The following is a 6,785-nucleotide window of genomic DNA, read 5'->3' on the forward strand; positions in this document are numbered from 1 at the left end:
GAGAAGGAAGAGTTATCTCTTAAGGCCCTGCCACCTGGTCTAAACCCTTCATGATCCTAAGTCTCTGGCTATACGGTTGCAGCCTGAACTGGGTCAAGGGCAGTTCCCACCTAAAAAAGGAAGAGTGACTTGGATTAGGATGTTGACTTTAATTTAGTCACAATTCTATCCCTGCCAGTTATTCCAGGATTCATCCTATCTTTCATGGAAAAGGCTCCTGCTTCCATTTAAGAGGAAGACACTGGAGCAAGACTCCTAAAGGATGGGCGTGGGGACAAGTCACCCCGTTGCTCCTTCCAGGTCAGAGGAAGCTGCAAAGAGGCTGAGGTGGCAGATGCAGGCCCTGCAATGCCTTGACTTGCCTGAGAGGGAACGGGAAGGAGAGAGGTGAGCAATGGAGAGGTACACCAAAAATGGAAATAAGACACAGACAGACCAGCATAAAAACAGAGAAGAGGTGAAAGAGTACAGGGCCATGTTCTCTACCACCTTTGTAGTGTTCAAAACTGTTTGACAGGAAGTGTGTGTGTCCACATGCACACACAAGCATACACCTGGATGCCCCTGCAGCTGTACAGGGGTGAGTTTGAGTGTGTGGGTGTATGCAGGGAGCCCAGTATTTGTCCCTGTCTCCTTGTTGTTTGAATCTGCTCCCTTAGGGGTCAAACCTAAGACTAGGTTTTGAGAGGGATGAGGAAGGAGTGAGCCTCTTCTGTTTTTATTTTCTGTTGTTTCTCTCTGTGTTTATTTTTGCCTTTTACTATTTTTTCTCTCTGCCTTTCTATCATTCTCTGGTCTTCATCCTGTCTCTATATTTCTGTCTTTTGTCTCCGGTTTACCTTTCTCTATTCTGAAGGTCAGTGCCCTGAACTGACCAAAGTGCAGAGTCTCATCACCACTTGGAAGTCCAGTTTGTTAGGGTCCATCCTTACAAGTCCAGGCTGAGCTGTTTCTACAGAAGCAATTCTCATTCCAGTGACCAGAGATCAGAGGCATCAGAGGGCACCTGGAGCCCGGGTCCAGGGGCTTGCCTCACTAGTCCCACCAACATCTCCACTCCAAGCATGTCCCCCATAGTCAGATCCTGGGAACAGGTCCTGAATATGGAGGTTGTGCCATATCAGAGAAGGAGAGCAGGTTAGAAACCAGTCTTGTTGACTATAGCATAAGGAGGGCAACATCAAGTCCTTCCGCAGCTTCACCCCCATGGATGCAGGTCCTGCCCCTCTGAGCCAATGCTGTCTCCACTGTCTTCCTTCTGCCTGGTGAATATTATCTATTTCCTCCACTTTCAGAACGCTAGCTCCTGTACAATAAATGTGCCTCCTGACCACTCTGCCTCCTGCAAGAGTTTCTTCTTAAGATTCTCTCCTTGGCCAGGCTCAGTGGCTCACACCTGTAGTCCCAGCACTTTGGGAGGCCAAAGCAGGTGAATCTCTTGAGGTCAGGAGTTTGAGATCAGCCTGGCCAACATGGTGAAACTCCATCTCTACTAAAACTACAAAAATTAGCTGGGCATGGTGGCATGCACCTGTAATACTAGCTACTTGGGAGGCTGAGGCAAGAGAATCGCTTGAATCTGGCAGGCGGAGGTTGCAGTGAGTCGAGACTGCACCACTGCACTCCAGCCTGGGAGACAGAATGAGATTCCATCTCAATAAGTAAATAAATAAAAATTAAAATAAATAAATATATAAATATTCTCTCCATGCTCCGTTTCCCCTCCTTCCCAACCAAGCTCTGCATAGCCTGCCTCAGGAAATCTGCCTGATCGCATCAAACACCTGTGGCCCAGGGCCAGGGCCATCTTCCTAGCTTTTCTTATTGCTCTATTCAGTGAGGATTAATACAGAGCCCAAACCACCAGGAGGGCCCTGGCAAGGTGCCTTCTGTCTGACGTCTGCCAACCGGCCCAGTCTCATGTCCACCCACTGTTCTCTCAAGCACCAGATTGGCTCAGAGCAGACACCTGCTGAATTTTCTCACCTCTTTCCGGGTCTTTGAACGTGCTCTTCCCCAGCTTGAACCACCCTTCCTGGGTCTCTGTCCCCACATGCTCACTGAATATCGTTCAAATCTGAAGTCTCTGCTTACACATCACTCCTCAAGGAAAACTTCCTTAACCCATAGCCTCTGTCTCCCTGATAGGCTTTCTTGGATCCCCTGTACTTCTCATTACATTTTTATAGTGGTTATTATTTCCACTTCTGTGGTCCGTTAGCTCCATGAGCACAGATATCCTCACTATCCCCACCCCCAGAGGCTCCAGTGACTTCCTCTTTTTTTTTTTTTTTTTTTGAGATGGAGTTTCGCTCTGTTTCCCAGGCTGGAGTGCAGTGGCTCAATCTCCACGGTTCACACTATTCTCCTGCCTCAGCCTCCTGAGTATCTGGGACTACAGGTGCCTGCCACCATGCCCGGCTTTTCTTGTATTTTTAGGAGAGATGGGGTTTCACCGTGTTAGCCAGGATGCAGTGTCTTCCTCTTAAACGGAAGCAGGAGCCTTTTCCTGAAATATAGGATGAATCCTGGAATCCTCTCATCCAGCACACTGAATGGCATTGCATGGGCCTCAGTAAGTAAATATATAATGAATGAACACATTAAAAAGCCATGCAGAGAGGGCCCAAAAGATAAGGTTTCTGTGTTACCTGGTCTGGCCACACACTTCTCAATTCACAATTTCCATGCTTGACTTCTCATGACTGATTCCAGTAGATATTACTGATCTTCCTCAGCAGCCTAGTGAGTCCATGACTATCAGAAGCCAAAGTCTTCTGAACCAGATTGGTTCCCTCCCCTGCTAATACCAAGATTCTAAGCCTCTATGACATCATAATCCTCTCCCCAGGACTCTATGCCTAGCTCACTCACTAGCGCCCTCTGCCTGCTGGAGAGTCTGACTCTTCTCAGTTTCTTTCCTGAAAGATAAAAAGTTCCCTAGCTAATCCATAAGCATGCAATGACCTAAAACACAAATCTGTATTGAGTGTCTCCTATCTACCAGGCTCTGTCCTAAAAAGTGAAGTGTAGCTCAATGGAATGTAGTTTCCATTCTCAAAGAACTAATTCAATATGGAGGCAAGTCAATAGCCAATAATACCATGTAATAATAATGATGGTAGGATAAGCACAGGGGTCAGGTTTGGGGGTCAGATATACTTCCTGGAGGGAGTGATATTTAAGCTGAGACTTGGAAATTGGAAATAGGAAGGGGGTGTCTGGGAGACATTTTCAGATCCAGAAATGTGAAAGTATAAGCTATTTGGTGGAAAAGCTCAGTGAGGCTGGAGCAGAGTGGGGAGTAAGGAGAAGGGGGAGACTCACCTACCTAGGTAGGTAAGGTGGTGTTGGTGAGGACTCTTTATGCCATAAAGAAAATAGTTTGGACTTTATCCTGAGGACAATGGGAAGCACCGAAAGGTTTTAAACAGGGGAGAAACTGGGATGCCTTAGGGGCAAGGACCCTGTTTTATTCACTTTGATATTCCCAGTGTCTGGCTGAGCAATTGGCACATAAAAGATTCCGAAACTGAATCAATTCAATAGTGAATTGACTAACATGGTGAGAAGAGAGAAGCATTTCATTATGTTTGTTCTTTTCCTTTATTCCTCTAGCATGGACATTTAAGGACATTTAAGGACAGTGACTAGGAAATTCTCTTCTCCTGGGAAGCATGCCTGCTGTAAACACTTGAAGGACACCAGGCAAGAGCCTAAACAGAGGCTTCTGACCCCTGTGGTTCACCCCTTGTTCTCTTCCTACTCCCTGGCTTCATCCTGTGCCATGAGGGACCTTGGGTGTGCATGAGTGTAAGTATCCTAGCCCATACTATCCATGTTCTTTTCACACACGGATCTCTCAAACTGCCCCTCTCTTGGTTATTGAGACCTAGAAGTGAGAGCACAGTGTTGGTTGTTTGAGTCTTCAGGAGGATGGACACATAGAGATGATCTCAGGGCCATTTGACAGAGATTTATGGGATCCTGGATAGTGGGTATGAGGGAGACAGCAGCTCTGGGCCTATACACTGAAATATCAAATTATCCTATGGCCAGGGTCATGGCTGGAAGAGAACCAGAGAAGGACTCTTTAAAGTGTGAAGTCCAGGACAGAACTACTTCGGCCAAAGGGTAGCACTCCTGGGAAGTATATGAATTGAATTGTGCTTTTCATTCTATAATATACTATTCAAGTACTTCTCTTTCACTTGCCTTCTTCAGGTCTTCATGCTTATAGTTATTTCCAAAATTTATTCTCAGTAAAATGTCTGCTCTCATTCACATCTCCCTAAGTGTCTAACATTGTAGTTGGGACCAAAGCCTTAATCTACAAGAATTAAGTTATTTCTAGGAAGAGTACAGAGAGGGAGAGAGGGGTAGAGTGAGAGGGAGAGAGAGATGGAAATGGCCAACAAACCTATTAAGAAATGCTTACTCATAACTAAAGGAATGCAAACCCGACGATCAATGAGACACTGACTTTTTCATGACAGTCCGGTAACAAACATGAAATTTTGATCACATTAATTGTTAACGAATATGTTGAGAAACTGGTATTTTCATATCCCGTTAATGAGATTTCATTTTACAATCATGTAATAGGATAGTATATAGCTAATAAAAGCATAGAGTCCATTGTAGATGATGCTATGAAAAATTCTCCCAACTATGTAATCAAAGAAAGCAATCCAGTAAACAATATGTTAGTATATTCCTTTTCTTATAAAAAAGAAAGTCTATATAACGACATATACATCTTATATATATATAAGATAAACATATATGTTAGTATATGTTAGCATACATATTTTCCTAGAAGAATCACATAGACATTTTCCTAGAAGAATCACATACACATAAACTATTTGAATTTTTAACCATAACGCATATTAGTTAATTAAAATTAAGTTAATGAAGGCTATCTAGGAGGTGAGGATAGGTATACTTTCTGCTCACCATTTAAGTCCTAGTTCCAACACACTGTATGGAACATCATAGGTACTAAATCCACATTTAGTCAATAAACGCATGGAAGAATAATTTAACTAGTATATTAACTTGGAACTCTGTGTGTTCCTGTTCTTCTGCCTGACTACTTCCTGCTGGAGTCCTCGGCTCTCTTTCCTTCTCCACCAACACTTATTTTCTTGGTTGGAACATTCAGTCTCCTGACCATAAAGGCCATCTATATGTCAGTAATGATGATGTCTACTTTGTTAATAACAGCTCAGACATCTCTCCAGAACTTCAGACTTTCATATCCAACTGCTTATTTAATATTCTCACATGGATATCTTTACACAGTCCTGTTTTGTGTTCCTCTGGTGGTACTTTTCAAATATAATATAATATACATATAATATAAAGACCGGTATCTCATAGCACTAAAATAAGCTAATTTTTATTTATTATAGTTTTATGTATTGTCTTCTCTAATTAGAATGTCATTGCCAAAAAGGCAAATGCTGCTTACTGATATATCTCAGGCTCTCAGACAGAACAGTTCTTAATACACAGTAAATACTCAAAAAATATTAGTTGAATGCATGAATGGTGATTGTTGGTCTTTTTTTTCTAATCAGTTTGTCTGCCAATAACTTCTAACTGTTTGTCCAAATTGAGGAACCCATTTCCTAAGGCTGTTCTCAATGCATCATTCAAACTAGCAGAATGTGTCCTGTGGCAGCCCCACTCCTACCTCCTTAGGTTTTTCTGCCTCTGTTATCAAAAGTGGGGAAGACGATGACCATCTTTCTTTGCTGCATGGGCTATGTTAATTGATGGTGAGAAAAGTCGAGGCCGGTTTGCAGGAATTTGCTGATGTAATGATGTAATTAGCTCCAGTAACGGAGTGAGTCTTTATGGTGCTGTCTTCCTGGGCTCTAGCATTTGAGGCTCTGCTTCCTGTAGGTCTCCTTTAATGTGATTTTTTTTTTTTTTACTTTTTTTTTTTTTTTGAGACAGGGTCGTATCCTGTTGCCTAGGCTGTAGTGTAGTGGTATGATCTTGCCTCACTGCAGCCTCGACCTCCTGGGCTCAAGTGATCCTTCCACCTCAGTCTCCCAAGTAGCTGGGACTATAGGTGCGTGCCACTACACCTGGCTAATTTTTGTATCTTTTGTAGAGATGGGGTTTTGTCACGTTACCCAGGCTGGTCTTGAACTTCTGAGCTCAGGAGATCCTCCTGCCTAGGCCTTCCAAAGTGCTGGGATTACAGGCATGCACCACGGTGCCTGGCCCTTCTCCTTTAATATTATTAATACTGATCATTATTACACATTTACTTGGGCCTAAAATCAGAAGTTACAAAGGATACACAGTGAAATCCCCCACGTGCGACTCAGATATTTCAGTTAACAGAGATCAATTTCTGAAATATCCTTTCAGGGATATTTTATGCACAAAAATCCCACACAAACATGTATATTTTTTCTTCTTTTAACGAAATAAGAGTAACTCCACATCGTTTTGCTCATTGCTTTTTTCACAATAGCATCTGTTGGAGATCATTCCATTTCAGTACATTAAGAATTTCTCCCTTTGTTTCCCAGTCTGGATAATAACCTATGTATATACAGAAGTTCCCAATTTTGGCCCTTGCAAACAATGCTGCAGTGAACACATTATTTATACATCATTCCTCAGGAGGAGATAGAATATATTTATTTAAGTGCAATTGCTGATTCAGAGGCTAGTTTTGTAATTTGATCAGTATTTCCAGTTTCTTCCATATGAGTTTCACTGATTTATTTCACTCCCTACAATGTATAAGACTGCAATTT

At 42.7% G+C, this 6,785-nt stretch overlaps 1 protein-coding gene across 1 annotated transcript in view; it reads right to left on the reverse strand.

Annotated features, from left to right (window-relative positions):
* Nucleotides 1–2,796, reverse strand: part of SMCP (sperm mitochondria-associated cysteine-rich protein) — a 14,358-nt gene extending 11,562 nt beyond the window's left edge. Inside the window, exon 1 of the mRNA XM_011980840.1 lies at nt 2,652–2,796. The gene's annotated coding sequence lies outside the window, so the exon portion shown is untranslated. The remainder of the gene's footprint in view (nt 1–2,651) is intronic.
* Between the last annotated feature and the right edge of the window lie 3,989 nt (nt 2,797–6,785).

This window comes from Mandrillus leucophaeus, unplaced genomic scaffold (assembly GCF_000951045.1).
Source record: "Mandrillus leucophaeus isolate KB7577 unplaced genomic scaffold, Mleu.le_1.0 Scaffold1049, whole genome shotgun sequence".
In the NCBI taxonomy this organism is placed as follows: domain Eukaryota; kingdom Metazoa; phylum Chordata; class Mammalia; order Primates; family Cercopithecidae; genus Mandrillus; species Mandrillus leucophaeus.